Raw genomic sequence first — 25136 nt, 5'->3', positions numbered from 1 at the left:
CCGACTCCAATCTCCGCTCCCCGGGTTTTGAAGTCGATGTCTCGCGCCTTGTCTATATTAAACTGTCTCTTACGAGCTCAGTAACTCTCCCCTCCAGTCTCTCTCGCCTCCTGCACTACCCTCACCTTCGTACCCCGCTCCCTCGATCTCGCTCCATCACTCTCTCTCTCTCCTTACCTCTCTCTTGCTCTTTCTCTCTGTCTCACTCTCTCGCTTCATATCACGTTATCGCTCTGGCATCTTCTCTCGCTCTCTCTCTCTCTCTCCTTACCTCTCTCTCTCTCACACTTGCTCTCTCGCTCCCGGGCTAGAGAGATTATTATTTCTTCCCAGCACGGCACAATCATACGTGATAATACAGCTGCAAGCGCTTCACAGTATGCCGGTGTGTGCGTGTGTGTATTTATACGGGATATAATATAGCACAGAGCGTGTAATTGCTCCGAGTGTTACGATGAAGGCACACTGACAAAGATACCCCCGTATAGCCTCGACAGATTGTCGGGGCAAGTGCTGTGAAGGCCGGAAAAAACCACGCAGGAGGTGGCGTGGTGTGGCAAGGACCACGCCCGCCCGGCCGCCTTTGTCTCCCCACTTATCATGTCTACACACACACACATGTACACAGATACACAGCAGCTATGGTCGTCAATTAAGACTGAGTCAACCTCGGTTCACAGGGGAGGCCCAGGACCGGTCCAGACGGTGAGATATCGTCACTGGTGTTGGCCATGAGCGGGAATTGAACTCGGGTTTGCCGGGTCGGTAGCACAGTGCACTAACCACTGCGCCACCGTTCCCCACCAAACAGAGACACATACACACAAAAGACAAAGATCCCCCTTGTAGCTTGTAACACAGACTGTTGGGAAAAGTGCAGGACCGGTTCAGATAATCGTCACTGGTGTTGGCCGTGTGCGGGAATCGAACCCGGGTCGCCGGGTTCATAGCGCAGCGCGCTAACCGCTACACTACCGCTCCCCACATACATACATACACACAGTCACATACACATATACTCACATACATAAACACATACACACGCACATAAATACACATAGTCACGTACACAAATACAATAACAACCGCAATTCGCCACTAAGTGGCGGTAACGTCACCACGACGCTTGTGCCAGGCCATGTGCACCTTGAGGCCACGTGAAGTGTCGAACGCCCGCTGACAGGAGGTCACGGGGTAGACCCAGGTGCCACGGGTCGACTGACTGAGATGACTGGCTGATGCACCACCTCTGCCCCCTACTGTGCCAATCTGCTGTGCTTTAGCCACCCGGCCTCCGCTCGTTGTTGTGAGCGTCGCTCCTCCGCCCTCCGTTGTTGTTGGAGGGCGACTGCCTCCAACTGCCCAGTAGCGTCCTTCACGAGCCTCCTCCACAGAGGCCGATCTTGACACCGCTGGTACCAGTCATCGGCAAGTCCACTCAGCTCCACGTCCTCCTGTACCACATCACTCCATCTCTTCTCTAGCCCGTGCCACGCCCGTTTAGCCCCCTCGATCCGGCCGAACAAAAGCTGTTTCGGCATGCGGTGGCTGGGCATGCGGGCTACATGACCCAGCCAACGCAGCCTTGCCTGCCGGAGGAGCTCACCGATGGGACCTTGCCCAGATCTCACATACATACCCACGCACATACATACATAGATACACACATACACACTCACATACACTCACATACACACACTCACATACACGTGGCCCCGTCACTAGGCACACACGGCCTTATCTTAATTCACCCGTGATTAAATTCACCCACACACCGACCCGAGACTTTCACGCCTACGATTTATTAATTATAATTGTATATTATATACACATGAATGTTAATAATCATCATCGTCATCATCATAATCATCGTGTGTAACGATCACAACGCACGAGAAGCTGAATCGGTCATGGGCCTTCCCCTCAAGGTAAACTGAGTCATGAATCGGTCATCATTAACCGCATTACATTGGTGGTGCTGGTGGTGGTGGTGATAGTGGTGGTGATAGTGGTGGTGATGGTGGTTGTGATGGTGGTGCTGCTGGTGATGGTGCTGCTGGTGGTGGTGCTGGTGGTGGTGATGGTGGTGGTGATGGTGGTAGTGATGGTGGTGATGGTGCTGGTGGTGGTGATGGTGCTGGTGGTGCTGGTGGTGGTGATGGTGGTAGTGATGGTGGTGCTCGTGGTGATGGTGCTGGTGATGGTGGTAGTGATGGTGGTGCTGGTGGTGGTGGTGATGATGGTGGCGGTGATAGTGGTGGTGATGGTGGTGATGGTGGTGGTGATGGTGGTGCTGGTGGTGGTGCTGGTGGTGCTGGTGGTGGTGATGGTGGTGCTGGTGGTGGTGATGGTGCTGGTTGTGGTAATGGTAGTGGTGCTGGTGGTGGTGGTGATTGTGGTAGCGATGGTGGTGGTAATAATGATGGTAGTGGTGATGGTGGTAGTGATGGTGGTGGAGATGGTGCTGGTGATAGTGGTGGTGATGGTGGTGGTGCTGGTAGTGGTGCTGGTGGTGATGGTGCTGGTGGTGCTGGTGGTGCTGGTGATTGTGGTGGTGGTGGTGGTAGTGATGGTGATGGTGGTGCTGGTGGTGATAGTGATTTTGCTGGTGATGGTGGTGATGGTGGTGATGGTGATGGTGCTAGTAATATTGCTGGTGATGGTGGTGGTGCTGGTGATGGTGGTAGTGATGGTGGTGGTGCTGGTGATGGTGTTGGTGGAAGATGAGTGGCCAGCACCACGCCCGGCCGCCTTTGTCTCCCCAGTGACGACAATGCACCTGGTGCGATGATGTGGAATTTCTACCACGGATTCAGGTCGTTAAACAGGGGATGAGTTGCGACTCAGGGAACTCAATGTGACTTTGTTATGGACACTGCTCACCCCTTCTACGCCAGCTCTGCTCCCTTCGATCCTGGATCCCTCCCCCACCCCGTACCACCCCCTCGCCACCCCCCTCCACGACCCTCCCCCCACCCCCACCGCCACAATCCCCAAACATTTTTGAATAAACAGGAACTTGTTTATAACACAGGAACTTGTCATTATTTTACTGCCAGAAGAGCCTGCGATAAACCATCCGCCCATAGTGGATGGCTCCAGGATCCAGAGTTTTTTTTGTTTGATCACAGAACGAACTCCACCCCGGGTTTTGTTACCCCTCCCCTCTCCCAGGTGGCAGAGTCACCGATTCCTCGCTGGTCGACGACAAAAAGCGCCTGCAATGGCTCGCTCGCTCCACCGCCGGTGGAAGGAGCTCAACGAGAGACAGCTCACCGAGAGAAAGAGACGCGGAGTGACTGAGCACACACACACACACGTATATTTCTAACCCCTTCCACGTTGACCAAACACCTTGGAAGAAGAGGTGGCAGCACACACACTACTCCCCACCACCACCACCACACGCGACCTTCCCATCGACTAAACTGTGGCTGTAGTCGCTGTACCCGTTCGGACTGATGCGTGAAAGACAAAGACGATCGTATGGGGGGGGGGGCAGGGAGGGGGGAGTGATTTAGCTGCCACGCCGAGAGATCGAACCGGCAGCCTCTTAGATTGCAGCATGAAGATGATGAAGGGGGTGATGATGACGATGGTGACGATAATGAAGATGAAGATTATGATAATGAAGATGATGATGTTGACGATGATGAAAATGATGATGATGATGTGGAATGAACTTTACAGAGCTCAGAGTGACAACGTCTACATCAGACTCCGTCACGTGGCCTTCGTGCACGGGGATGGCCCGGGAGAGAAGGAAACCGTGACGGGGAGAGGGGGTAGGTGAGGGGGGAGAGGGGCTAGGTGAGGGGGAAGAGGGGGTGGGTGAGGGGGCGGAGGGGGAGGGGAGGAGGGCAGGGGGGGGAGTGGGGGGCAGGAATACGTGGAGAGTCGAGGAAGGGAGCACACCATTCGTGTCTTTGTCTGTGTGTATGTCTGTGTGTATGTCTGTGTGTGTGTGGGTCTGTCTGTTGATCTGTCTGTGTGTTTGTGTGCCTGTCTGTGTGTGGCAATGTGTGCGTGTCGCGAGCAGCACTTGCCCCCGAAAGTCCGTGAAGGTTAAACGGGGGATCATTGTCTTTGTTGTTCTTGGGGAACAGTCGAGTCGCGGTTCGCGAGCCGCGCTACGGCCTCGACGACCCGAGTTCCATTCCCGCTCATCATGGCCACCAACACGAGTGAAGATTATCTGAACCGATCCTGAGTCTCCCCCTAGGTCGACTCAGCCTTAAATAAGTAACTGCTGCGATGTGTAAAGCATTTCCACTAGGAATACAAAGGCGGCCTGGCGTGGTGCTGGCCACCCACCCCCTCGTGTGCCGTTCCAGCCTTCATAGGTGCTGCTCGCTAAAAGCACTTGCTTAAATAGTCTGTTTGAGTTATGGAGGACCTTTGACTTCGTCTCTTTCTGTACGTCTGTGTCAATCTGTCTGTCTCGCTTTGTCTGCGTGTGTGTGCGTGCCAGTGTGTCTGCTTGTGTGTCAGTGTGTCTGCTTGTGTGTCAGTGTGTGTGTGCGTGCGTCAGCATTCTTTGCTCGCGTGAAACTTACCTTGGCGTCGCTCCTCACCCAAACTCCACCTCCCTCTCGTCCTGCCTCTCTGCTGCCCCGCGCTCTCGATGCGCGCCTTGCGAGTGATTAGTTCCTCCACGCGTGGCGCATGAATTTAGCCAATCGCTCTCCGGCAATTAGAGCCTCTCGGCGCGAGCGTCGTGTGACACGGATCACACGCACGTGACACGGATCCTGGGATAAAGAGAGCGGTGGGATGAGTGGTGCACGCGGTGGTGGGGGGTTGGGGGTGGAACGGTGGGGGGAGTGGGGATACACATTTGTTTTGGGGTTGTTTTGTTGTTTCTTTAAACCTTGAAGCGACCTCTGTATAAAAAAAAAGCCGCGTCGATTTAACTTGACCTCTTGCGTTCTCAGCCATTGCCGATTTTTAAGATTTAAAAAAACCCTGGAGAGTGAACTTCGCGGGGAATCTGGTTATAGTTGTGGGTTAGAGTCTCTGATAGGGCGCCTACTCTAAATTATGGGTGTTTATTGTTAGGTTTCCTGGTAGAGCGATGATTCGAGGCGGTTCGCTACTCAGGATTATGTTTAACTAGCGGGATAGAATCAGTGGCTGGCTGTCCCCTTGGTTAGGTGCGGTTTGATGAAATCTCAATCATTACCAACCACCCAAACAGGCACCAACCATAACTAACGAGCTAACCAGACACTAACTCCATCCCCTTTAACTCCTCCACTCTAACCACAGACATCTAGGCGGCCGAACCGTAACCACGGTACCCACGCGTGGGCCCAAACACTCGCCCTCGACTCTCACCAGATCCCAGCCCTCTCGCCAAACTCTCATCACTCAGGCCGCGTCGGCCAATCAGACACTCCACATCACCCGATCCCTAAACCCTAACCCCGAGCATCCACGTCGACATCTTCGCCGAGACCCCCGTATCCCACCCCCCTAAATAAACAATTCCTCGTCACTTTCTCACTCCACGATCGCCGCTCACCTCGTCACGCGTCATCACCTCGTTTCATCATCATCATCAGCAGCAGAGTGAATCTGGGTGCTCTTAAAGAGAATCATCGACTGCGCATGCGCATAATTTCACCCCCCACCCCCCCACGCCTCTCCCCCCTCCCCTGCAGTAAAATTGATGAACGATGGTATTATTTACAGACTTATTGTATAAATATTAAAAAGAACTGAAAATTCGGCCGTGGTGGCGCTGCGCACTTTAGACTTTGGATCGCAGTAAAAGTAATGAAAGAAAGCAAATTCTCGTGTGGCAATGTGTACTCAGACAATGTAAATCTACGCCGGTTAACGATACTAATGTAGTGCCCGTTCACGTTGTAGAGAAAAGTATAGGCGGTTGAATATAAACAGCAATTACAAAGATTGTTGTTTCGGTTGTTGTTTCGAGTTATCTGGATCGAGTCCTCCCCAGCGCAGTGTCGGGAAGTTGCTTTTTGACCATACTTCACCACACTGGTTAGGGTTGGTGTGGCGTGGTTTGGTTTGGATATCACCCGCCACTGATGTGAGCCGTGGCCGGGAATCGAGCTCAAGTCGCAGGGTTCATAGTGCAGTGCGCTAATCATTGCGCCACCGCTCCCCAGTGTATAAACCATACTACGTTATACACACACGTCAACAGTAGAAATTGTATATAACATCAAAGGTCGGTGTGTGTGTGTATTTAATGACAGAGTTCCTGAATGTCTACGATTTGAATTCCCCTGCCTCCCATCAGTAAAGGAGTGGTGGTGCAGCGGTTGGCGCACTGCCCGCTAGGAACCGAGGTACACCGAGGTTCGCTTCGCAGTCACGGCCACCATCAGTGGCGCGTTATGTTCTGAGCCGGGCCCGAGCTCCTGCCGCCTTCCAGCAACCCGCGTGGTGAAATATGGTCAAACAACTCCACCGCAACAGACACGCGTGTGCGTGTGTGTAAGGGGAGTCCTTCATCCAGCAGTTGATTTGACAAAGGGCTGTACACTATGGTTACATTATTATCCCCCGATAAAGATCCACAGCATAGCCTGTAACAGACTGTTGGGGCAAGTGCTGTTCGCGAACTCCTGTGAAGGCCGGCACGGCACACGAAAGGGTGGGTGGCCAGAAACCACGTTTATACATCGCACCAAGAACTCATTTGAGGTTGAGTCGACGTAGGGAAGGCCCATGATCGGTTAAGATATTCATCACTGGTGTTGGCCGTGAGCGGGAATTGAACTCCGGGTTCGTAACGCAGTGTGCTAACTGCTGCGCCACCGCTCAATAATACCCCCACCACCATGTTTTACCCCCTTCCCGATCCCCCATCACCGAACTTAGTGATTAGATTCATTGTCCCCGTTACTGGGACGCGATTCGATTCAACCGACAGTCTCATTCAGATGAATTGCGGTGATTATTTTGGTGTGGTGAGAGATGATGATGATGATTCGGTTGAATCTCATCAAGACGAACAGTCTGATCATCGTCGTTTGATATTATATGATTATGACTAATAGTTGATGATGATTATAATGATGGAGCCGAGCTTCCCTAGAAAAATAGAAACCTTTATTAATTTATTTACGACTCCGTACTCCAAGCCACTCCCCGCTCCTTAGCCTCGCTTCCTCTGCGTGACTTTCCGGTCACCCCCAGTTCACCCCCACCCCCTCCCCCACCTCCCCCCACTCCCTCCACCCCTCCCCGCGCCCTCCCCGTTATCATCCCAAAAGCAGCCCCCGCCCCTCCTGAAGCGCGTAGCACCAATTCCCCCTCCCTGCCACCCTCCCCCCAACTTCCCCCGTCTCTCTAAAGCGCAGCTCCCCACTTGGCCGTCGTAGCGACTCCAGAGGGGGAGGGAGGGGAGGAGGTGGGACAGATGTGGGGCAAATGGGGCGGGGGGGGGCTGGAGGGAGTAAGAGGGAGAGGGAGGACCATCGTGGGTGGTGGAAATGTCGTTTGTTTCCCATTCCACCAAAGATCACAAACTGCAGAGTAACTAACTGCAGAGATCACAAATTGTCAAGATCACAAACTGCAGAGATCGCAAACTGCCGAGATTACAAACTGCAGATATCACAAACTACAGAGATGACAAACTGCAGAGATCAGAAACTACAGAGATCACAAATTGCAGAGATCGCAAACTGTCAAGATCACAAACTGCAGAGATCACAAACTACAGAGATCACAAACTGCCGAGATCACAAACTGCAGAGATCACAAACTGCAGAGATCACAAACTGCCGAGATAACAAACTGCAGAGATCACAAACTGCAGAGATCACAAACTACAGATATCGCAAACTGCCAAGATCACAAACTGCAGAGATCACAAACTGCAGAGATCACAAACTGCAGAGATCACAAACTACAGAGATCACAAACTGCCGAGATCACAAACTGCAGAGATCACAAACTGCAGAGATCACAAACTGCAGAGATCACAAAGTGTCGAGATCACAAACTGCAGAGATGGTAAACTGTCAAGATCACAAACTGCCGAGAACACAAACTGCAGAGATCACAAACTGCCGATATCACAAACTGGAGAGATCACAAACTGCAGTGATCACAAATTGCAGAGATCACAAACTGCAGAGATCGCAAACTGTCAAGATCACAAACTGCAGAGATCACAAACTGCAGAGATCACAAACTGCAGAGATAGCAAACTGTCAAGATCACAAACTGCCGAGATCACAAACTACAGAGATCACAAACTGCAGAGATCACAAACTGCAGTGATCACAAATTGCAGAGATCACAAACTGCAGAGATCGCAAACTGTCAAGATCACAAACTGCAGAGATCACAAACTGCAGAGATCACAAACTGCAGAGATAGCAAACTGTCAAGATCACAAACTGCCGAGATCACAAACTGCAGAGATCACAAACTGCCGAGATCACAAACTGCAGAGATCACAAACTGCCGAGATCACAAACTACAGAGATCACAAACTGCAGAGATCACAAACTGCAGAGATCACAAACTGCCGAGATCACAAACTACAGAGATCACAATCTGCAGAGATCACAAACTGCAGAGATCACAAACTGCCAAGATCACAAACTGCCGAGATCACAAACTCCAGAGATCAGAAACTGCAGAGATCACAAACTGTCAAGATCACAAAATGTCGAGATCACAAAATGTCGAGATCACAAACTGCAGAGATCACAAACTGCAGTGATCACAAACTGCAGTGATCACAAACTACAGAGATCACAAACTGCAGAGATCGCAAACTACAGAGATCACAAGGTGTCGAGATCACTAGATAGAGAAATAACACACACGAGGCGCTATAAACAAAACCAAACGCGAATAAGAAACATCCGCACCTTCGATTATCGCGGTTGCCTGCGTACGGTGTGAAAACACACACAAACACATCGATCGTTTGAATCCAATCCGCACTGACATCTGACGCCTAATCGAATCTCCTACGGCTACACGAAGCGTCACTCCCCTAGGAATTAAAATGTTTCGAAGAAGAGAGGCGCCATTGCCTAAACCGTCGCCTCATTGTGTTATAGTTGTTGTTGTTATTTGTGTAGCCATAATGGCCAAAAACAGAGGATCGCCGAACTTGGAAAATTGTTGGCGCCGGTTCCTAGCACGGCGACTGTCCTCCCGTTCGCCTCCTCCGAGCGCCTCTCAGCCGTTCCCTCCCCTCCGTGTGCGAGCGAGTGGACACTGGTGCGTTGCTGACATCCTGAATATTATCTCCGTTGTCCTCCTCAAGGCCGCGGTGTTGAGTAAATTGTGAACCACAGCAGCAGCAGCAGCATCACCACTTAATGTGTTTAAGTCAGTGGTTCTTAACCTGGGGTGCACGAACCCCCTGTGGGTGCGAGATGTCCTGATTTATTTAGAAGGTAAATCATCGAAACACAAATTAAGCACGGACGCGTAAGTTAAAACTACTTTGTTTCATCAAAGAATCACTGCTTTAAGTGATGAGATAATTTCATTGGCAATTTCACAAGTCTACGAGTGTCGACTGGACATCTGTTAACATTTTCACCAGAAAGCTTCAGACGATGCATCTTACGATGGCTTTCCAATAACGATTCTTTTAGAATAATAATTACAATAATACTCTGTACGCATGTTGAACTTCTTTCGCACCGTACGGACCCAACTGTCATACTCGGAGCTGACAACGAGCGTAATAACTTAGAGCTCTGTTTCAATCCACTGCTAGATGAAGTCCTGCCCACGACCTATATATTGTGTGAGTAGGTTGTTATTGTTGTTGTGGTATCGACCATACTTCATCACGCTGGGTCAGCACGGGTTTGTAATAATACGGGGTGAGAAGGGGGGGGGGGAGTTGCCCAGGAAGGACAGATTCATCTCGTCACTGATGAGAGCCGTGCATGGAGGAACAAAAATGTAACTGCATGACCTGCCCCACCCCTATGGTGGCATTAATGATTCACTGAACAAAAACTTGTTTTGCCCATCAGTTATGCAGGGAACTGGAGAACGCGCATTTGGTACGAGGACGAGACGTTTCCCAAACATCGATAAGTAAATAAATACATCCATCGACGTATGCTGTCCCCTTTACAAAGGGCGAGCTTGTTTTTTGATGGGAGGAGCGTGACCTGACCCAGAGAGAGGGTCCATCGTGTTTAATGGACAGCAGTTGGCAGATTGGCGACCACCGCCTCACTGCCATCCGCGAGACGGCACATCCAAAGATGTATTCGAACGAACGATTTCAGAATCTCGATTGAGACTGGATTAATCCGATAAGCTGTGAAGCTCTCTTTTTTCGCAGATGTAGTGATGCTGCTGCTGCTGCAGTGGTGCACAAGCAATGAAACTCAACACGTTCCGTGTCAAGAACAAATTAAACATAGCAGGGGTCACTAAAATTATTTGCAAAATCATGAACAAACACAAGATCCAGGTTCAATTCAACACAGTACATAAAATGCGTGATCTGATCCCATCTGTGAAGGATGTGATCCCTGACATGCAATACCCCAGCGTCTACAAACTAAGCTGTGTCTGCGTCAGTAGTTACATTGGGGAAACTAAGCGACATGTCTCGGACCGTGTTCGTGAACACAAGGCAGATATGAAATACTGTAGGACCAATACCTTAGCCGTGGCTGATCATTGTTTTAATGCGGTGGGCTCACACGAAATTGATTTTCCAAGACGAAGGTACTCTGCAAACCCACTGGCTATCAACAAAGATTCGTTCATGAAGCCATCCAGATATTTAAACACAGACACAATTTAAACTGAGAAGATGGGTACAAACTGAGCAATCGTTGGAAGGACGTTATTAACCAGTTTAAGTCATAACTGGCTGTGATGTTTCCATCCTACCTGCCGATGTTAGTAGTTATTTTCGACTCCATGGTGTTACATTAACAGGTTAAATGTCTTTACATTAACAGGTTAAATGTCTCACACTAACACAGCCACTGTTGCTCGTTTTCCTCGATGTGGCGGTGGCTCTACGGTCTTACATTGACATGCTAATCTCTCACAGGACAATGGCCACCTCCGCAGCTTCGTCGTAGTGGAGGTAGCTCTCCGATTTACCCGATCTTACATTGCCTTGCAAATTTCATCACTAGCCCCGCCCCACTTCGCTTATGACCCTTTGGCTACACCCACCTGAAACCTTTATAACACCCTGCTTCAGCAGCTCTCCCGCTATATTTTTTCACCTGATGACGATTGCTTGTGTTGCGATCGAAAGGTCGTAATATTGTTGTTATTATTTTTCTAACTACGTGGCTTTACCGAAAGACCCAAAGAATATGAATTCCCGCAGTCACGAAAGCTTTAAGTCAATAGGCTACGTTATGGGCAATGATCCATTTTCATTGCACATAAAGAGAAAGGCCGACAGAGAAACAGAGTGGATGATAAGAGTTGGTGGCTGCATTGTGTTTACAGCATTGAGACGTCTGATCAGAATCACATTTTCAAAAAATATATTTTTTTATGACCAAGGGGAGGCCTTTATCCAGCAACGGCTTGACCATGGGAGATGACTGATGATGATGATGATAATAATAATTTGTCCAGGAATACCACAGATAGAGGGATATAGAGTTAAGCTATTAGGACGCGTTCTCTCCATGACCCTAATCCCACTCCGGGGAGAGTTCAGCCCCCCCCCCCCATCCCCCGAGCCCCCTCCCCCAATCCTCCTCCTCCTCCTCCTCGATGTTTGAGTTTCCGTCTGTGGTGTTCTCCACGAGGTCAACGCTTCCCCGTAATGAAGAGGAGGAGAAGGTGGCAGGAGAGAAGAGAGGTGCGGGAGAGGAGTGGGTGGGAGAGAGGACGAGGTGGATGAGCTGATGAGGAGGAGGTAGCGACGAGGTGGAGGTGGTCGGAGAAAAGAAGAGGTGCCGATGAGGTAGGAGAGACGGAAAGGGAGGTAGGAAGGAGGGGATGTGGTGAGAGTAGAATGGGTAAGGGGGAATAGGAGGAAGAGGAGGTAGGGGAGAGGAGGAGGAAGAGGTAGGAGTGGGGAGAATGTATATATGTGAGCGTGTGTTCATGTGTGTAGGTGGTGTAGCGCTTAGCGCGTTGCGCTCGGTTCGAATCCCACTCACGGCTAACACCAGTGACGAATAACTAAACCGGTCCTGGGCCTCCCCTAGATCGACTCAGCCTCGAATGGATACTTCGTACGGTGTGTAAACATCGCCACTGGGGAGACAAAGGCGGCCGGGCGTGGTGCTGGCCACCCACCCTCTCGTGCGCTGTGCCGCCCTTCATCGGCGCTACTCGCTAACAGCACTTGCCCCAACAGTCTGAAGGCTATTCTGGGGGGGATCTTTGTCTTTGTGTCGGTGTGTGTGTGTACCCGCGCATTGTGACCGCTATTACTGCAATTGAATTTCCAAAGCCAATTCTCCATTGAGAGCACGGCGTTGCGTGTGTGCGTGCACGTGTCCGTGTGTCTGTGTGCACGTGTCCGTGTGTCTGTGTGCGCGCGTCCGTGTGTCTGTGTGCGCGTGTCCGTGTGTCTGTGTGCACGTGTCCGTGTGTCTGTGTGCGCGCGTGTGGTGAGCGGTAGAGTAGCGGTTAATGCGCTGCGAACCCATGGACCCGAGTTCGATTCTCACTCACGGCCAACACAAGTGACGATTATATGAACCGGTCCTGGGCCTCCCTTAGGTCGACTCAGCCTCAAATGAGTACCCGGTGTGGTGTGTAAACGTCGTCACTGGGAAGACAAAGGCGGTCGGGCGTGGTGTTGGCCACCCACCCCCTTGTGTGCCGTGCCGGCCTTCATAAGTGCTCGCTAACAGCACTTTCCCCAACAGTCTATTACAGGCTATACGGAGGATCTTTGTATTTGCCTTTTGTTTGTGTTTGCGCTTGCGTGGCGGGTTGTAGTATTCGGCGCGCTGCGTTACCATCCCGGCTACCCGCTCACGCCCTCCAATGTCTCTGGTAGATTATCTCAGCATCAAACTAAGCATGCGGTGCAGAGCGAACACATCGCCACTGGGGAGACAAAGGAGGCCGGGAGGGCATGGTGGTTACCACAAAACTCCCTCGTGCGCCGTACCGGCCTTAATAGGTGCTGCTCCTCGCTAACAGTACATGCCCCAACAGTCTGTTGAGGCTACACGGGGGATCTTTGTCTTTGGAGGGTGATGGAGGCGATGATCGTGGTGATGGTGTTATTGGTGATGATGGTGATGATGGCAGTAGGGGTGGAGAGAGGGTGATGCTGGCAGCTTTAATGGAGGTTGTGATTATGGCGATGGTGGTGGTGATGGTGGTGGTGATGACCTTCATAGGTGCTAGTCGTTAACAGCACTTGCCCCACCAGCCTGTTGAAGGCTATCCGGGGGTTCTTTGTCAGTGTGAGCGTATGCATGCTATTACCGCAATTACATTTCCAGAGTCAATTGTTTGCAATGCAAGACCGGCACCACGTGCATTGCGCCGTGAGTGTGTGTGCGTGCACCATGGGTGTGTGTACGCGCGTGGCTATATGGCACCGGGCGATAGCGTGCGTATGTGTCTGTGTGTCTTGCGTTGTTGTTGTTGTTTGTGGAGGGGCATTGGAGCGGTTAGCACACTAACCTATCTCTCTCCCGACAACGCATACACACACACCCTGGATGGATGGAGAGAGTGAGAGACACAAATAAGCCTGCGCACTGCAAGGTCAAGAGCCCAATAATGAGGCCCAATTTGGCCGGGGTTATGAGTTGGTGGGGGCGAGTGGGGGGTCGAGGAGGGGGGCGTGGGGGCTAGGGGTGGGGTCACAGATACGTCACAGATCAATGCCTCTACCGTATGATAACAACACAAGGGCATTGCATTTGCTTAACGGGTGCCCGACCCTGCTCATGAGAGCCAGGAGTTCGGACCCGGTCCGCTTGAGTTCGCTTGCTTCAAAGTCATATTTCACACGTCCCGTCAGCCACACGCGGCCTTATAGGAGTGCACAGTTTCTGGTTCGACGCAAGAAAGATTCAGGACTGGATTCGACATTCAGTTTCTCATCAGCAGAGTCAGGTTTGCTCGAACCCATGCTGCAGGTTAACTGCCAACTATATGCAAGGCGGTTCTCTATCTGCGTTAGACATAGGTCCTAGTTCAATATGCATTATATATGTAGACAATTATGGATGATGATACATCCACGCACACACGCGCGCGGACACTGAGTCCTCCGGCTAGAGCAGAAATCATTCCCATGCACTAAGTCGTTCCGATTAATTTATACGGCCAGGAGGAGTGAATTAGTTAATAACCGCACGTGGGAGGACGTGTGAGGTGCTCCACACGATGATGATGATGATAAGCCACTTCGTTGAACTATCATTTCTGATAGCCAGGGTCGATTCTGAAGATAAATATCTGCACAGCTAAATTACCACCACCAGCACCACATCCTCCTCTCAAACAGCCGGGGACTCACGCTGAGACACGTGCCACGCTATTTGCACAATTCGAAACGCGCTCGCTTCGCACTCTCATCGCTCGGGAATCAACAACGGAGACATTATTTGCGATGCAAACAAAAAAAGTATCTCACGGCAACGATCGTCTCGTGTTGCCCCTTGTCAATAAGTGCGTGAGCTCACCCAGACCGCTATTAAACACAATCTATGCCTCGGGTTTGCTGGCTGGCTGGCTGGCAGCTGCCTTGAGTTCCTCTCCACCGCCCTATCAGTAACAACCGTTGTTGTTATTGTTGTGATAGTGGCAGGGGAGAGATGTTTACTGCCTCGCCTGGTGTACAGGAAGTTCGTGGGTTCGATCCCGTGCCGCCCGCCTGTTGTATTTTTGGAGTTTGCGGATTTTTTGTCTCCGGGTGCTCCGGTTTTTCCCCCTCCAACACGCGTTGAGAGTAATTGGCTGCTCTAAACGTACACGTGGTGGTGGTGATGGTGGTGGTGGTGATGATGGTGGTGGTGGTGATGGTGGTGGTGGTGGTGGTGATGGTGGTTGTGGTTGTGATGGTGGTGGTGGTGATGATGGTGGTGGTGGTGATGATGGTTGTGGTGATGATGGTGGTGGTGGTGATGATGGTTGTGATAAGCCACTTCGTTGAGCTATCATCCGTGGCCGGGACGCTTCTGAAAAAAGAGCGACTCTGGTATAGAGCTCAGTGGGCCTGTTGAGGCAGGCGCTGTGATCGAGTAGCAGCGACCTATGAAGGCCGGAACTGCACACCAGGCGGTGGTTGTAGCCTGCAATGGATGCCCCGGCCGTCTTTGTCTCCCAAGTGGAGATGCTTTTTTACACGTTGCATAATTTGAGGCCTAGTCGACCTCGGGGAGGCCCAGGACCGGTTCAGATAATCGTCACTGGTGTTGGCCGTGAGTGGGAATCGGCCTGCACAGCAGTGGGCGGAGTGCCGTAGATCATAATTCTAACACTCAAGAGGCACCCGTGTCCGGAATCAAACCCAGCAGCCTTTCAAGCTGCGAGGCACTCAGCGCGTTTAACCACTGGGATGACATTAACATCGTCATCAGCTGATTTATTAATTAATTAAACAACTCCACAACGACTCACAAATTATGAACACACACATTTTACAACCAAAGCGGCCAAAGTCGTCGCCCAAAAAAACTAGAGTCGCCCCCTTCACCAACCCCCCCTCGCCCCCCCCATCTACAGCCCCCCACCCTCGCCACTGTATGCTCATTAATAATTAACACGAGCGGTGCTTAATAATGCATGCAAGAATGCGCTCCGTGTTTGCCTCGAACGCGAACATTGCCCTGCACGCATCAACCTCTCTGTCACATGGAAGAGCAACAGCAGCAGCAGCAGCTACAGCAGCTACACCAGTAGCAGCAGCTACACCAGTAGCAGCAACTACAGCAGCAGCTACAGAAGCTACAACAGCAGCTACAGCAGTAGCAGCAGCTACAGCGGCAGCAGCAGCTACAGCAGCAGCAGCTACAGCAGCTACAGCAGCAGCTACATCAACACAACTCAACACACTCACAAAACACGCATCAGTATCACATATCTGATGACGATGATTATTATAAATTCTGCGTTGGCAGAGGTGGACCAGCGCAGTCAACAACAACCTGTCAATAATAACACGACGTGGCCTTTAAATATATACAACAGGTAACGTTTCGGGTAATGGCCCATATTTGTGAGGTGGGTGGATGAGTGAGTTGTGGGTGAGTGAGTGGGTGAATGAGTGGGTGAATTTGTTGGAGGGTGAATACGTTGGTGAGTGAGTGAATTAGTGGGTGAATGAGTGAATGAGTGAGTGGGCGAGTGAGTGAGGTCTCTGTTTAAGTGGGTGGGTGAATAAGTTGTGGGTGAGTGAGTGACTGGGTGAGTTCAGAGGTAATTGAGTGGATGAATTCAGGTTCCAGGTGTATTTGTTTAACCAAATCAAAAAATTGCAATTAATTACTGAAACAAAGCAAAGAAAAATCAGTGCAAAAACAACTGCGCACATGTGTGACGATTATCTGAACCGGTCCTGGGCCTCCCCTAGGTTGACTCAGCTTCAGATGAGCATCTGGTGCGGTGTGTAAACATCGCCACTGGGGAGACAAAGGCGGCCTGGCGCGGTGCTGGCCACCCACCCCCTCGTGTGCCGTGCCGGCCTTCATAGGCGCTCGCTAACAGAACTTGCCCCAACGGTCTGCGAAGGCTACACGGGAGATCTTTGTCTTTGTATGATCATGCGTGTTCGTGCAGTTGTGCGCCTGGAGGGGTATATCGCAGGTTGTGTGTACGCGTGTGTTCATAAACACACAGACAAAGGCCCCCCGTATAGCCGTTATCAATCTGTTGGGGCAAGTGCTATTAGCGAGCACCTATTAAGGCTAGCACAGCACCACGCTCGGCCGCCTTTGTCTCCCAAAGTGCCGATGTTTTACACACGGCACCAGGTGTGTATGTATGTTGAACTTCTTTCGCACTGTACGAGCCAAACGTTTTAATCGGAGGAGCGATGAAAGGGCAACAGGCTAAACACAAAACAGGCAGTTCTAAAGAAAAGAGTGTTCAATCGAGAGAATGCCTTTTTAATCTAGAGGTACTATTTTTTAGGCTGAGTCGACCTAGAGGAGGACCAGAACCGGTTCAGATATTCCCCACTGCTGTCGGCCGCGACCGAGCGGGAATCGAACCCGGGTCGCCGGGTTCGTAGCGCAGCGCGCTCCCCTCCAGTATCACACACACGCACAGATACACACACACACAGAGATGCACACACATACAGATACACACACATACAGAGTAACACACACATACAGATACACACACATACAGAGTAACACACACATACAGATACACACACATACAGAGTAACACACACATACAGAGACACGCGCACACAGAGATACACACACGTACAGATACACGCACACACAGAGATACACACACATACAGATACGCGCACACACACGCGCGCTCCGAGAGAGGGAGAAATTTTCTAATAGTTAACATTCCGCATGAAATGCCGCAGTAATTACAATGCGCGCTGTTAGAGTAAGAGAATTACAATGGGATCGTATGACACGTTTTAATTTGCTTTGCACAATGCTGCCCTTTATCAGACGACGTTCATAATAAACCCCAGCATCTGTTTTCTCTCATCGCGTCACAGACAAAGCCAAAGGAAAACACGCTCTAGCACACACGCACACGCGCGCACACTCTAGCACACTCTAGCACACACGCACACACACGCACACTCTAGCACACACGCACACACACGCACACACACACTCTAGCACACACGCACACTCCAGCACACACGCACACTCTAGCACACACGCACACACACACTCTAGCACACACACACACTCCAGCACACACGCACACAACAACAACAACAACCGCCATTCGCCACTAAGTGGCGGTGACGTCACCACGACGCTTGTGCCAGGCTATGTGCACCCTGAGGCCACGTGAAGTGTCCAACGCCCGCTTGCAGGTGGTCACGGGGCAGACCCAGGTGCCACGGGTCGACTGACTTAGATGACTGTCTGATGCACCACCTGTGCCCCCTACTGTGCCAACCTGCTGTGCTTTAGCCACCCGGCGCTCCGCTCGCTGTTGTGAGCGTCGCTCCTCCGCCCTCCGTTGTTGTTGGAGGGCGACTGCCTCCAACTGCCCAGTAGCATCCTTCACGAGCCTCCTCCACAGAGGCCGATCTTGACACCGCTGGTACCAGTCATCGGCAAGTCCACTCAGCTCCACGTCCTCCTGTACCACATCACTCCATCTCTTCTCTAGCCCGTGCCGCGCCCGCTTAGCCCCCTCAATCCGGCCAAACAAAAGCTGTTTCGGCATGCGGTGGCTGGGCATGCGGGCTACATGACCCAGCCATCGCAGCCTTTCCTGCCGGAGGAGCTCACCGATGGGACCCTGCCCAGATCTTTCAAGGATTTGTGAGCTCCTCACACAATCCAGTCTGGTTAAACCGAGGATGGATCGGAGGCAGGCCAGCCTAAATGTTTCTAACCGGCGAAGATGCTCCATTAGGGGGGTCCACGTTTCGCAAGCGTAGAGAAGGGAGGGAATGACCGTGGCCGAGAAGACCTGAAGCTTAGTGCGGAGCGACAGACCAGGTAGCTTCCACACAGCGTTACGCAACCGATGAAAAGATATTGCCGCTCGACTGATTCGGAGTGAGACCTCTGCTGTTAAACTGGAGCCAGTCATAAGCACACTGCCCAGGTATGGGAAACTCTCCACTCTCTCCACAACTGCCCCATCACCGATTGGGAGTTGTGGGGGTGGAGTGTCCGATGGTACAAAATACCCAGGCAGGTGCTTAGTTTTGGTGGGGCTGATGGTAAGGCCCCACCTCTTAGTGGCACGCTCCAGTCTCAGCAGCAGCGTCTCCAACTCCTCCTCTGACTGAGCAGCTATTACCAAGTCATCAGCATACATAACGTGGTTGAGCAATAGGGAGCCATCCCTTGACCGCACCCGGGCATCCCATTATATCTGTACCATATGGAGATTCCCCCGGTACAGCTATTGAAGGCTTCACGAACTACGTGGTCAAAATAGATGTTAAATAATGTGGGAGCCAGAGGACATCCCTGTCGCACCCCAAGGTGTACAGGGAATGGCTCTGACTCCCGGCCACGTAGTTTTACCCGGGCCCGCTCACCATCATGAAGGTCCTTAATGATCGTGAGCAGAGGGTCAGGTACTCCAAAAGCACGAAGAACGACCCAGAGCCCAGGCCTACTGATGGTATCATAGGCCTTGACCAGGTCAATAAAGCAGAGATGTAGGTCTTGTTGGAATTCCCTACACCTCTGCTGTAGCAGACGGACAGAAAATATGGCATCTGTGCAGGACCGCCCTTTCCTGAAACCGCATTGGGGCTCCGCAAGCCTCTCCTCAGCGTGCCTGGCAAGGCGATGCTGAATAATCCTTGCCAGGACCTTTCCCGGCACACTGAGGAGTGAGATGCCCCTGTAGTTGTTACAGTCTGTGCGGTCCCCCTTCTTAAAAAGGGGGACCACCAGGGCATCCTTCCAATCCTGCGGAACCCGTCCAGTGGTCCAGACTGTTGTTATGATGTCATATAGGGCAGTCTGTGCACAAACGCCACCCTCCCTCAGCATTTCGCTTGGGAGATCATCTCTGCCCGCTGCCTTTCCTGGTCTCAGACTCCGGATCGCCTTCAATACTTCCTCAGCAGATGGCACCTCAGCCAGCCACTCACAGGGGGTGACTTCATCCAATATTTGAGGCACCGCAGCCTCAGCAGGGTCATCCTCACTTTGTGCCACGATGTTTTCCTGGCTGAGGGATTTTCCCTCCCCCAGGATCTCACAGAAATGCTCAGCAAATCTGCGAACCTGTTCCTGGGGGTCGGAAATTGGATCACCGTTTTTTCCCCTAATGATGGTAATAGGTGTGGCGCTGCAGGTTACTTTTTTGATGGAGTTAAATAGAGATTTGTGATCACGGGCCACTGAGGCAGACTCCATCTCCTCAGCAACCCGCGACCACCACCCATCCTTGCAGCGCCTCACGGCTCTCCGAACCTCCGAGCGAAGGCTGCGGTAAGCCTCCTCATTCTCTGACGTGGGATTCTGTAGCCGATGACAGTGGGCCTGTCGCTTTTTCTCAACCATCGTGAACAACTCCTCTGTCATCCAGGGTGTCTGGGGAGGTCTGGACCGCGTACCCAAAGCAGCCATTGCAGCTGCATGAGTCACAGTCCTAAACCTCGCCCATTTACCCTCGACATCAGGAGGAGTCGGGGACGATGCCAATCCCAGCCGCAAGCGATGATGAAATTCTCGCTTGCAACTTTCATCAGATAACTGAGACCAGGCCACTTTAGGTTGGAATGGGGTCCTGGGTGTACACCCACCACCGGAGTGGAAGAATAGCAGGCGCATCTTACAGATGACTAGTCGATGGTCAGAGGGCAGATCAGCTCCACGGTAGGTCCTGGTGTCAAGGACATGGGCTCGCATTCGCTGGTCCGTCACTATGTAATCCAGCAGATGTTCTTGCTTGGACCCGGCATGCATCCATGATGTTGTGTGGATGCGCCGATGCCGGAACAGCGTGTTGGTAATTACAAGCCCATGGGCTGCACAAAAATCTAGCAGCCTCCTACCGTTGTTATTGAGCTGATCTGGCCCATGCCCTCCAATCACTCCAGACCAGGTGCCAGTATCATGACCAACTCGGGCATTGAAGTCACCCAACATGATGACTCTATCCCGAGGGGCCACTTTAGCCAGCACCTGTGACAGGAGGTCATAGAAGGCATCTGACTCATCGGCTTTGCCTGCATCCCTCCACGGATGTTCATCTTCGGTGGGGGCATAAGTAACCACGACCACCATTCCTCGCCTCCGGTTGATGGGAAGGCGAGCCCAAAGTAGCCTGGGGCTTACAGCTTCCCACACCTCACCGCCACGCTCCCACGCCCCCTTCATTCTTTTGTTCAAAAGAAGACCCACACCCTGTTGTTTGGCAGTCTGCTGCCCCGAGTAGAGGACTGTCCACCCCTCATGGTGGCAGGAGCCAGAGCCGGTCCACCGGACCTCCTGAATGCCGCATAGATCCAGGCGGTACCGGTCCAGCTCCCGACAGAGGAGTGGCAGCCTCTCCTCTGCAGTGAGCGTTCGAACATTCCACGTGGCCAACCGTAGTGGCTTTTCGTTGTATCTGGAGTAGCCCCGAGGGTAGGTATTCAATCTCCTGGCTCCGCCAATTGGGGTTTGGCCAGGAGACGTCATAGACGCCTGGCCCCCCGGGGCCTCCGGCACAAGCTTAGTTGTTACACACGCACACACACACTCTAGCACACGCGCACACTCTAGCACACACGCACACACACACTCTAGCACACACGCACACTCCAGCACACACGCACACACACACTCTAGCACACACGCACACTCCAGCACACACGCACACACACACACACTCTAGCACACTCTAGCACACGCACACTCTAGCACACACGCACACTCTAGCACACACGTACACTCTAGCACACGCGCGCACACGCACCACTGTACATAGACACACAGACAGACACGCGTGCACATGCATGCACGGACACACCGCAGACACATGCGCACCACTGAACATAGACACACAGACAGACACACGCACAGAAACGAGACAAAGATGCCCCGTGTAGCCTTAACAGACTGCTGGGGAAAGTGCTGTTCGCGAGCAACTATGAAAGCCGGAACGTAACAACACGAGGGGGTGGGTGGGCAGCCCCACGTACTCGCTTGAGGCTGAGTCGACCTAAGGGAGGCGCTGGACCGGTTCAGATAATCGTCAATGGCGTTGGTGGCCGTGTCCACACGCAGGCAGATTGAGGAAGATGGCACGGCAAGTGACTTGGTAAAGGACTCCGCGTGTGCGGGTCTTCTCGGCTATTTAGCGCCGTGTGCAAACATCACTACCGCGGGGAGACAAAGGCGGCCGGGCGTATACGACGGCCACACCAGCAGCTTGACAACAGGGTCCATGACCTCACGAGATGTCCACCGTCAGAACGTCCCGCGACATTTTGAGCAGCTCTCAAGGGAGCGGTGGCGCACCGCGAAGCCGGCGACACGAGTTCGATTCCCACTCACGGCCACCAGCAGTGACGATTTACGTGAACCGGTCCCGTGTGCCCCCCTCCCCCTAGGTCGACTGAGCCTCAAATGGTTACCCGGTGCAATGTGTGTGTAAACATCCACTGGGGAGACAAAGGCGTCCGGACGTGGTTCTTAGCCACCCCATCCCCCCCCCCCTCGTGTGCCGCATCGGCCTTCATGGATGCTACTCGCTAACAGCACTTGCTCCACCGGTCTGTTGAAGGCTATGCGGGGGATCTTTATCTGTGCGTGTAAGGGTGCACGTGTCTCACGTGTCTGTGTGTGTGTTTGTGTTGCCGCGGTTAGCGCGTTGCGCTACGAACCCGCCCACCCGAGTTCGATTCCCGCTCACGGCCAACACCGGTGTCGAATATCTGCAACAGGTCGTGGGCCTCCCCTAGGTCGACTCGGCCTCAAATGAGTACCTGGTGTGCTGTGTAAACGTCGCCACTCGGGATACAAACGCGGCCGTGTGCCGTGCCGTCCTCGATAGGCGCTCGCTAACAGCCACTTTGCCTCAGCAGTCTGTTGAAGCTATACGGGGGGCGGGGAATCTTTGTCTTTACCTTGCCGCATGCCTCTCGGGAGAAGGTGTCGTGTTTTGACTGAGGGGTTAGAGTCGCGATCAGGATGGAGGGGTGGGAGGGAGGCTAAGGGCTGTGGTTCTGTATCCTCGAAGGAAGTTGAAGTCCACGTGAAAAAAACAGCGCCCCTCCCCCCCCCAATATCCCCCCGAACCTCCCCCCAATACCCCACCCCCTCCCTCCTCCCCCTCCTCCTCTTCATCCTAACCCCCAACCCCCCAGGTCTAATGTGTATTTGTAGCCAGCTCTGGATTATAAGAGATCTCAGTAATAACATTTACAGTGCGGGACATCGTGTAAACTTTAGATTGACGTACATATAAAAATATATATATATATCAGTAAGCAAATGCGTACTACGATGCTTGGATACTTAACACAGTGCAGGCCTTGTCTACAATCAGTCACGCGCACAGACATCATCAGCCGTGATCTATCCACTGCTCGACGAACACGTCCACACGATACACACCTGCAGATGCATACACAGATACACAAAGACAAAGATCCACCCGTATAGCCTCAACAGACTGTTGGGGCAAGTGCTGTGAGCGAGCAGCACCCTATGAAGGCCGGCACGGCACTACGAGGGGGTTGGGCGGCCAGCACCACGCCCGGCCGCCTTTGTCTCCCCAGTGCTGATGTTCACAAACACCGCACCAGGAATATTCATTTAAGGCTGAGTAGATCTGCAGGAGGCCCAGGAGTGGTTAAAATAATCGTCACTGGTGTTGGTGGCCATGAGCGGAAATCGAACTCACCGGGTTTGTAGCGCAACGCGCTAACCGCTGCCCCACCGCTCCCCGCGCATAGCCACAAGACCGCCGTTTGCCACACGTGGCGTTGACGTCACCAAGACGCTTGTGCCAGGCTAGGTGCACCTTTGAGGCTATCACGTGACGTGTAGGAGGCTCTCTGCTGCTGGCAGCAGGAGGTCTCGTGACAGACCCAGGTGTCATGGGTTGACTGCTGTACCAGGCTAGGTGCAGGAGGAGGTCACAGAACAGACCCAGGTGCCATGGGTTGACTGCTGTACCAGGCTAGGTGCAGGAGGAGGTCACAGGACAGACTCAGGTGCCATGGGCTGACTGCTGTACCAGGCTAGGTGCAGGAGGAGGTTACAGGACAGACTCAGGTGCCATGGGTTGACTGCTGTGCCAGGCTAGGTGCAGGAGGAGGTCACAGAACAGACCCAGGTGCCATGGGTTGACTACTGTACCAGGCTAGGTACAGGGGGAGGGCACAGGACAGAGCCAGGTGCCATGGGTTGACTGCTGTGCCAGGCTAGGTGCAGGAGGAGGTCACAGGACAGACTCAGGTGCCATGGGTTGACTACTTTATCAGGCTAGGTACAGGAGGAGGTCACAGGACAGACCCAGGTGCCATGGGTTGACTACTGTACCAGGCTAGGTACAGGGGGAGGGCACAGGACAGAGCCAGGTGCCATGGGTTGACTGCTGTGCCAGGCTAGGTACAGGAGGAGGTCACAGGACAGACTCAGGTGCCATGGGTTGACTGCTGTACCAGGCTAGGTACAGGAGGAGGTCACAGGACAGACCCAGGTGCCATGGGTTGACTACTTTACCAGGCTAGGTGCAGGAGGAGGTCACAGGACAGACCCAGGTGCCATGGGTTGACTGCTGTACCAGGCTAGGTGCAGGAGGAGGTCACAGGACAGACCCAGGTATCATGGGTTGATTGCTGTACCAGGCTAGGTGCAGGTGGAGGTCACGGGACAGACCCAGGTGCCATGGGTTGACTACTTTACCAGGCTAGGTGCAGGAGGAGGTCACAGGACAGACCCAGGTGCCATGGGTTGACTACTTTACCAGGCTAGGTACAGGAGGAGGTCACAGGACAGACCCAGGTGCCATGGGTTGACTGCTGTACCAGGCTAGGTACAGGGGGAGGGCACAGGACAGAGCCAGGTGCCATGGGTTGACAGACTTGAAATGGCAGGAAAGACCCAACCCAGAAGATCCCTGGGGTTTGATCTTCCACGAAGCTCACGGTCCACCCTAAACCACATCTACTGCACAAACCGTGGCAGTAGATGCGGATACCCTCATCCACAAATGGGAACATTAAAAACGCTCCAGTATAAGTGGTGCCACTGTGGTCATCCAGAACAGACCGTACAACAGATAACGACGCAAGGCCCCGATCCACAAATACGAAGGCGACATCGCAAGCGATGGAACAAACTCCGCTACTCCTGACGCGGTTGTCTGCTGGCTTGACCACCTCAATGTGACATTGTAGTTGTTGCTCTGCGTCTACAGCAGCAGCAGCAGGAGCCGTACGGGAAGAAGACGACTGGCAGATAACCACGAAGACGAGACACACACAAACATACATATATTATTTATTGCGTGCAAACGCGCAGGCTGCCGAAAGTAAACAATGGCGAACAGAACGAGGATGTACTCTGCAAAGCCAACCGATG

At 52.5% G+C, this 25136-nt stretch overlaps 1 protein-coding gene across 6 annotated transcripts in view; it reads right to left on the bottom strand.

Annotated features, from left to right (window-relative positions):
* LOC116944244 (uncharacterized) overlaps positions 1-25136 on the bottom strand; it is a 161312-nt gene that overhangs the window by 117955 nt on the left and 18221 nt on the right. For 3 of the 6 annotated variants that reach the window (XM_076068229.1, XM_076068228.1, XM_076068230.1), the window contains exon 2: positions 4557-4751. The exons of the other annotated variants lie outside the window; for them this stretch is intronic. The gene's annotated coding sequence lies outside the window, so the exon portion shown is untranslated. The remainder of the gene's footprint in view (positions 1-4556; positions 4752-25136) is intronic. 6 annotated transcript variants of the gene reach the window in all.

This window comes from Petromyzon marinus, chromosome 20, assembly GCF_048934315.1.
Source record: "Petromyzon marinus isolate PM22_M1 ecotype Great Lakes invasive population chromosome 20, UKy_Petmar_22M1.pri1.0, whole genome shotgun sequence".
Lineage (NCBI taxonomy): Eukaryota > Metazoa > Chordata > Hyperoartia > Petromyzontiformes > Petromyzontidae > Petromyzon > Petromyzon marinus.
Note: the sequence above shows the minus strand (reverse complement) of the source record. Positions and strands in the feature narration are given on the sequence as shown.